The 9056-nt window shown below is 39.1% G+C and overlaps 1 pseudogene; it reads right to left on the minus strand.

The window, feature by feature from the left end:
• Positions 1-433: 433 nt before the first annotated feature.
• On the minus strand, positions 434-2307 carry LOC120854101 (annotated as a pseudogene).
• Between the last annotated feature and the right edge of the window lie 6749 nt (positions 2308-9056).

Below are 9056 nucleotides of genomic sequence, written 5' to 3' on the forward strand. Positions count from 1 at the left end.
GAGATTTCTGGCTCCATCTTATTATTTTTCTGTCTTTCTTGCTACCTTTTGCCCACCTTCCCAAGGTATATAGTTGGATTTCCACACACACACACAAATGTTAATAGGTATTTGTAATGCTGCTTTTCTGTAATGGCAGTGTAGTAACTGGCTACTGTATTTTTTTCCCCATTTCCCCACAATGAAATCGGAAAAAGTTGATGGATTTTACATATCTCTTAATGTCTAGTGGCAAATTTAGCCAACTCAATTCCCAGCCCGGGTGGTGCCCCCTGCAAGTTGCCACAGTTGATGAGCCTGCCCTCAGAACAGCCATACCCAGCACTGTTGTTACACTAGTGAGAGACATTCTCTGCTGCTGCTTTAGCCTAAAGCTCTAGAGCTCCCCTCCCAAGGTCTATAAATGCTCAGGCAGATTATAGAGCTGGGCTCATTAAAATCTGGCTTTCAAGCAGTGGTGGTAACAGAATATGATGTTATCACTTCTATTTTCATTTTCTGAAATGACTGTGGCATTACTCACTGGAGGCACATTGGACCTTTTGAACATGTTTTTATGCAATTAACTTCACAGACGTTAAAAGTGCCAACAAGATTTTCAAAATACAGCAAAGCAAATTTCTAAATCTGGTTTAATAATACAAAATAACTGCTGTTTGTATGTAATAAACAACGGTATGTAAAAGAGGTAGACTTATAAATGCATTAAATAAACAAACTACTTTTAAAATAGGTAGAGAAAAAATTTTAAATTGTTAGTACTGAGCCTTACATAAGTAGGCTCATTAAATATTATTCCCTTTCATTTTCTTTCATTTTTAATCCTCCATATTTAGAAGATGGGTTTTGATAAAGGACTTTGATTGTAGAAAGGAGAAAAACTGCTTAGATAAGAAGGGTTAGTCCTTGTATCACCCATTTCCTTGTTTATTCTGGGAAGGTAATGAGGCACAACAGAAATACTCTGAATCAGACAAACCTCTATTGACGTTGAAGCTAGATGTGTGACCTTAGGCAAACTATTAAATTTTCTGAGCATCAGCTTCTTATTCTTAGAATAAGAGAATATTCTGAATATTTAAGGCAGTGAATAATTACACTGTCTTGCAGAATCATTGTAACAGTTTAGGATGAGGTCACTGAATTTGTTTACTTTTGGTTCCAACAACCGTCTTAACAGTGTAGATTTTGTGGCAAGTTCATGGGCTCTGAAACTTTTTAGTAATTTCTCAGTGTAAGCCAGTGATTCTCATTTGCCTAACCATATTGCTTTACCTTAGAAAAGGAATACACCATTTTTGCAGATATAGGCATCCTGGCTACCAGGGTAGTGAGGTCTCATCCTAAATTATTATACCTCACCTCATGAGTGTGATTGAGTTTCACTCCTTCCAGAGATGAACCTGATTTTTATGTGCAGGCAAAATGAAGTTTTGAGCTTGCAAAGTCAGAGACTAGAAGCTGAAGGTTATATATTCCACATGGTGAAGAACGTTGGAGACCTTGACAGAATGGGCAAACCTCTTTCCAGACTACTCTGCTTCTGCGTATGCATTAAAATTTAAATTTAATCATTATTAAAGTAATGACTGGACATAATTTAAACATAAAAAGTAGTACTTTGCTTATAATGAAAAACTCCCAATTCGTGCTATTTCAACCACTTTCGACTCTGTGAGCTATTTCTTCTTCCTTTCATTGTCTGGTGGTTTCTAATTGTTCATTTGTAAAGAATACATTACTGGGAGCTCTGTTTCTGGACATGGTTGGCCAGTCTGTGGACCGTGCCACAGGGTGATAGGATATGGAGCCTGGCTGTCACACTAGGATACTCTCAAAGTAATTTCTGAAGGCTTTTCTTATTTTGAAAATTTTAACTTTTATTTTATATACAAAGAGCTAGTATTATTTCTGTGTAAAGATTCTGCCTGCAATGCAGGAGACCTGGGTTCGATCCTTGGGTTAGGAAGATCTCCTGGAGAAAGAAGTGGAAACCCACTCCAGCACTCTTGCCTGGAGAATCCCATAGACAGAGGAGCTTGACAGGCTACAGTCCATGAGGTTGTAAAGAGTTGAACATGACTGAGCGACTAAGTACACAAGGTAGCTGTGCTGAATGATCCATTCAAGGAGGTTCACTTGGTCCAACTTAATGAAGCCAATGTCACTGTACTGGCGGTGACACATATTGAGGCCGTATTTCCAGATGAGATTGTGCTAGTTTGAGCATACTTGGCAGGAGCGAGAACCCTGGCTGAGTTCTCTCAGATGGCTCCAGTAGAGCTGCTAGTGACCCATGTTGCTTTCTCGGCTACAAGGAGATGAAAGGAATGAAGGCTGAAGTCTTTTCTTTTGGGTGGATCGGTTTCTTCAGAAAGATAGTCTCCTATTTCCTACCTGATGATATAAAACTGGCTGCACACATTTTGAGAGTCTAGCAGGGGAAAGGTGCTCGTGAAGGGAGTGGGTGGGGTGCGTGGGCAACAGATTTTTATCAAGGCTTGCGGTCAGCATCTGCCTACCAATGCAGGGGAGATGGGTTGGGACGATCTCCTGGAGAAGGAAATGGCAACCCGCTCTACTTTTCTTGCCTGGGAAATCCCGCGGACAGAGGATCCTGGTGAGCTACAGTCCATGAGGTCCTGAAGAGTCTGATATGGCTGACTCAACAGCAAAAGTTATGAGCTCTTTGGAGAATGAGCTGGACCTTATTCATCTGGTATTTGTGGCCCTGAGTTAGATGTCTTACACATCCTGACACAGAAATGTGTGAGCAGATTGGCTGGGATATTTGTCTCACTGTTATTTGTTAGGAGCTGAGTTGAGTGTTTGCTTGATACTCCCATGTATATTCCTTTGAAAACTGAGAGAGAATGGCTGCCCTTCCCAGCAGAGAAAGACTGCTCTTTGATCACAGTGAATACATTGCTGAGCTTCCAGCTATATGATAGAAAATAAAGGAGTCAACATATGTATAAAGTGTTTAAACTAGTTTTTGGTATAAGAACTATTACTACATTTATAGCTATCAATGAGTTGAAATAATTTATTAATTGAACAGATAATTCTTTTAAGCCCACAGTTTTGCTAAAGTGGTCCTTAATTTGAGTAATAGCCTATCCTCAGGTAGCATACATTCTAGGAGAGACACATGAAAAATTGATAAGCTAAATAATTAGATTCACAATAGCATTGAAAATAAAAAAATGCACAGGAATAAATTTAACCCAGGAGGTTAAATTTGATTTGTACATTAAATTTGTACATAAATTTATTAAATTTTAACACTAAAAATTATGTCATTTATGAAAGAAAATGAAGACACAAATAAATGAAAAAAAATGTCCAGAATCAGAAGAATTAATGGACCCCAAGAATTAATATTGTTAAATGTCCATCCTCCCCAAAGCCATTTATAGGTCCAGTGCAATCCCTATCAAAATTCCAATGACATTTTTAACAGAAATAGGAAAAAAATCCTAAAATTTATATGAAACCACAGAAGACCCCTGATAGTCAAAATTATCTTGAGAAAGAAGAACAAAGCTAGAGTCATTACACTTTCTGATTTCAAACTTTATTACAAGCTGTAGTAATTGAAATCATGATGGCATGAAGATAGACATATAGTTGTCCAGTAGAACAAAACTGAAAGCCCAGAAGTAAAAACACACATATACAGTCAACTAATATTTGACAGTGGAGCAAAAGAAGTGGGGGAAGAGATAGTCTCTTTAAAGAATGGTTTTGGGAAAACTGGATAACCACCAGAAAATGCAGAAAACTGGATAACCACCAACCACATGCAGAAAATAAAACTGGACCCATATATTACACTCTTCACAAAAATTAACTTGAAATGGATAAATGACTTAAATGTAAGGCCAGAAACTATAAAACTACTAGAAGAAAAAATATCTAAAAATCTCCTTGATTTTGGTTCTAACAATAATTTTTTAGATGTGATACTAAAAGCATAAGTAACAAAAACAAAAATAAAACAAGTGGGACTACATTAAACTATTGATTAAAAAAAAAAGCTTCAGCACAGTAAAAAGAAACAATTAGCAAAATAAAATGGCAATCTCAGAATGGAAGAAAATACTTGCAAACTATTTATCTGATAAGGGATTAATGTTGAAAATATATAAGAAGCTTAGACAACTCAATGGCAAAAAACCAATCCAATTTGAAAATGGGCAGAGGAACTGAATAGACATTTTCCCAGAGAAGACATACCAATGACCAACAGATATATGAAAAGATGCTCAACTTCCCTAATTATCAAGGACATGCAAATTAAAGCCACAATTATACATCATCTCACACCTGTTAGAATGGCTGTTATTAAAAAGATAAAAGATAAAATAAGTGAGGTTGTGGAGAAAAGGAAACCCTTGTATATTGTTGATGGTAATGCTGATGCAGCTACTATGGAGAACAGTAAAGAGGTTCCTCAAAAAGTTAAAAGTAGAACTACTGTCTGACCCAGCAATCCCACTTCTGGGTATATATCCAAAGGAAATGAACTCACTATCTCAAAGAGATATCTGCACCCCCAGTTTATTGGAGCATTATTCTCAATAGCCATGATGACATCAGAACAACCTAAATGTCTGTTAACAGGTGAATGGATAAAGAAAATGTGGTACACATACATACACACACACAATGAAATATTATTCAGCCAATAAAAAGACAGAAATCCTGCCATATGCAATAGTAGGGATGGACCTGAGGGCATTATGCTAAGTGACATAATTCAGACAGAGAAAGACAAATACTGTATGTTCTCACATATGGAATCTAAAAAAAGCCTAAACTCAAAGAAGCAGAGAGAAGAATGGTAGTCGCCAGAGGCTTGGAGATGGGAGAAATAGCGTTTGTCAAAAAGTACAACTTGTAGCTCTAAGATGAGTTAGTTCTGGGAATTTAGTGTAGAGCATGATGAGGGGATTGATCAAGGTGGTGGAGTAGGAGGACATGGAACTCTCCTTCACCAACAAAGACTTAAAAAATGCATCCACTATGGAAGAATTCTCATGGTAGACCAACTGGAAACTGACAAATCTTTGTACAGCAAAGGCTGTAAGACAGATCCACACGTAAGCAATCAGGTTGCCGTGGGAGTGAACTCAGAGGAGAAAGGAGCATATACAGGCACAAACCCACCCTGGAGAGTGAGTGGTAAGAGTCAACAATTAGTTCCTTGAGTCCTGGGTCCTACACAGGGAAGATGAGCCCCCTTGGCTGGTTGGAGGACTGCAGGGACTAAAAGAAGGGCTGCAGGAAGCCTGGACTCCTCTTGTGAGGAGTGTGCTTGCACTGGCTTGACCCCAGGTGAGGCAGAAGGTGAATAGATGTTTCTCGGGATCACCTCAGTGAGCACCCCAGCCCAATCCTAGTGAACATTCCATAAAAGGTTATAGCCCTGAGGTACCCACAGTTTAAGGGTTAGAGCCCCTAACCCTGGGTTAAAGTGCCAGGCCTTTGGATCTCTTTGTCCATGTTTGTCTTTGTCTGGCTGTTTTTTTTGTTAGTGTTGGCTAATAGGGGTTGGCTCTTGGTTGACTATAGCAAAATTTTATTAAACCTTATATGAGGGACTTCCTTGGTGGTCCAGTGGTTACAACTCCATGCTTTCACCGCAGGGGGAACAAGTTCGATCCCTGGTTGGGGAACTAAGATTTCACTTACTGAGACATGCAGGCAAAAAATAAAATAAACCTGATATGAATGAGGATTCTCTGACTCAGGAGATAAAAGACATTGCTCTGTGACTAGAAAAATTGCCTTACAGAAGTGATGGGATTTTTTTCACCCATGCCTGAGATGCTTGTCTGGAGGTATTGATACAGGCATCAGTTCTTCTGCACTCAGCTTTCTTTATAGTCCAACTCTCACATCCATACGTGACTACTGGAAAAACCATAGCCTTGACTAGATAGACCTTTGTTGACAAAGTAATGTCTTTGCTTTTTAATATGCTGTCTAGGTGGGTCATAACTTTCCATCTAAGGAGTAAGCATCTTTTAATTTCATGGCTGCAATCACCATCTGCAGTAATTTTGGAGCCCCCCAAATAAAGTCAGCCACTGTTTCCACTGTTTCCCTGTCTCTTTGCCATGAAGTGCTGGGACTGGATGCCATGATCTTAGTTTTCTGAACGTTGAGCTTTAAGCCAACTTTTTCACTCGCCTCTTTCACTTTCATCAAGAGGTTATTTAGTTGTTCTTCACTTTCTGCCATAAGGGTGGTATCATCTGCATATCTGAGGTTATTGATTTTTCTCCCAGTAATCTTGATTCCAGCTTGTGCTTCCTCCAACCCAGCATTTCTCATGATGTACTCTGCATATAAGTTATATAACCAACCTAGACAGCATATTAAAAAGGAGAGACATTACTTTGCTGAAGGTCCATCTAGTCAAAGTTATGGTTTTTCCAGTAGTCATGTATGGATGTGAGAGTTGGACTATAAACAAAGCTGATTGCTGAAGAATTGATGTTTTCGAACTGTGGTGTTGGAGAAGACTCTTGAGAGCCCCTTGGACTGCAAGGAGATCCAACCAGTCCATCCTAAAGGAAATCAATCATGAATATTCATTGGAAGGACTGATGCTGAAGCTGAAACTCCAATACTTTGGCCCCCTGATGCGAAGAACTGACTCATTTGAAAAGACCCTGATGTGGGAAATATTGAAGGCAGTAGGAGAAGGGGGAAGCAGAAGATGAGATGGTTGGATGGCATCACTGACTTGATGGACATGAGTTTGAGCAGGTTCTGGGGAGTTGGTGATGGACAGGGAAGCATGGCATGCTGCATTCCATGGGGTTACAAAGAGTCAGACACAACTGAGTGACTGAACTGAACTGAACTGAATTGAAATCAGCTTCCAAGTTTGAAATTCCCCTTACTCCTTAAGTTTTACCTGGGACCCTGGATGAGGAGACAAATTTGAGAGCCTCACGTCTTGTCTCCATGCTAGTTGGCTTCACAAAAAAGTTCTCTTTCTCAAAAGTCAATCCCATATTATTGGCTTCTGTGCATGCCAGGCAGCGAATCCTTGATGCTTAACAGTGTTTATTAACCTTATTGTGGTCATTATTTCACAATGTATATCCACTTAAACTTTAATATGTTATATGCTAATAATATCTTAATGAAGCTGGAGATAATCTAAATAAATAATTAGGAAAAATCCCAGAGGATGAAACAATGCAAGATAAGTATTTCTATTTTTAAAGAAAATAACAGAGACCCAAGGAAATCATCTTGCTCAAGGATAGAACAAATCCTTTGTGTACTCAGAGAGAATCCAGGGCTCTTTCTTTTCAGGTGTCAGGGGTTTTAACCAACACACTTCTGCTCTTGTTTTTATTCTACTTCAGAGAGCTGCTCTGAAGTCCTTTCCTACGTGTAACTCAACTATTTCCTCTAAGAGGTGGGCTCACTCAAATGTTTGTTTCCTCCTTGATAGATTTATATTTTTAAAGATGTGCTAACATTTAAGAACAGGTTTTATTTTTATGGAAACGGGAAGCATATACTACCCAGGATACTTTTGATGATTTTATCTATTTTCTGTTGCCCTTAAAGAAACAAGAAGTCCAGAAGACTTTAGCAATAGGAAGCTGAAATGGTAATAGCATTACCCCACAAGAAGATTAAAGAGGGCAGAGGAAAGCATTAGCACATAATGTAAAATGATGGAAATCTAGGTTAGACCTTTTAGCAGGCTGGACTGTTGTCTTTTGAGGGGTGACTCTGAGACCTACTAATGGGTTTCCACAATGGCTGCCGATCATCACTGCATTTCTACTCCTTACTGAGATCAAGGGCAGCTTGTGTTCTCAGTAAAGATGCCAAACTCAAAAAGAAGTTAGTTTTGCTGTTTTTTCTTAAATCTTATTTGAATAAAACTCTTGCATAGCTATAGCATCAATATACTGCTTTCTTGTTTGTAATGTGAAGCTAGGTCATGCAAAAAGGGAGATTCACTTGACTTAACTTGACTACAGGGAGATCAAACCAGTCAATCCTAAAGGAAATCAGTCCTGAATGTTCATTGGAAGGACTGATGCTGAAGTTGAAGCTCCAATACTTTGGCCACCTGATGTGAAGAACTGACTCATTGGAAAAGACTCTGATGCTGGGAAAGATTGAAGGCAGGAAGAGAAGGGGATAACAGAGGATGAGATGGTTGGATGGCATCACCAACTCAATGGACATCAGTTTGAGCAAGCTTTGGGAGTTGGTGATGGACAGGGAAACCTGGCATGCTGCAGTCTTTGGGGTTGCAAACTGTTGGACACACTACTGAGTGACTGAACTGAACTGACGGCCTTCAATTAGAGTAGTAATGATTTAAGTAAATACTATTCTTCAACAGAAGTTTATTGACAGTCTCCTTTGGGTAAGGCACTGTGTAAGGTCTGGGACACAATGTGACCCAACACATCAAGGATTCTAATATGTTTAAAATCCAGTAAAGGATACGGAAGGATCAAAAAACCACACACGAAAATGTAAATTGCAGCAATAGTAAGTGCTGTCAAGAAGATCAGTGCAGTGCTATGGCATTAGCTATAGACATTTTTAAGAAAGCAACCAAAAAAAAAAAAAGAGAGGGTGGTGTAAGTAGGTACTAACTGGAAGAGGATAGGAGGTATGTGTAAGGCTCTGCCCCTGGGGTGGGAGCGAGCATGGAGATGAGGCACTGAAGGAAGATGGTGGAGAGAATTTGGGAGGGTAGTATGAAGGAAGGCCTCAGACCATAGTAGGTTTTGACCACAGCAGATTTTGTGGACCATTAAGGAGTTTGATCTTTGTCCTAAACCGAAAGGAAAGGCATTCAAGGGCTTTAAGAGGAGTATGTATGACATCTTTACATGTGTGTTTCAAAAAGATCATTGTGGATACAATCTGGAGAACAATTTGGAAGGGCAAGAATGGATGACAGAGCACATATCACTGAGCAGACCTTGCTGAGAACTGTTTTATGAAAGCAGCATTCAGTTTATAAGAGAATAAAGCTGTAAAGGATGTCAAGAAAT

This window comes from Oryx dammah, unplaced genomic scaffold (assembly GCF_014754425.2).
Source record: "Oryx dammah isolate SB20612 unplaced genomic scaffold, SCBI_Odam_1.1 HiC_scaffold_27, whole genome shotgun sequence".
In the NCBI taxonomy this organism is placed as follows: domain Eukaryota; kingdom Metazoa; phylum Chordata; class Mammalia; order Artiodactyla; family Bovidae; genus Oryx; species Oryx dammah.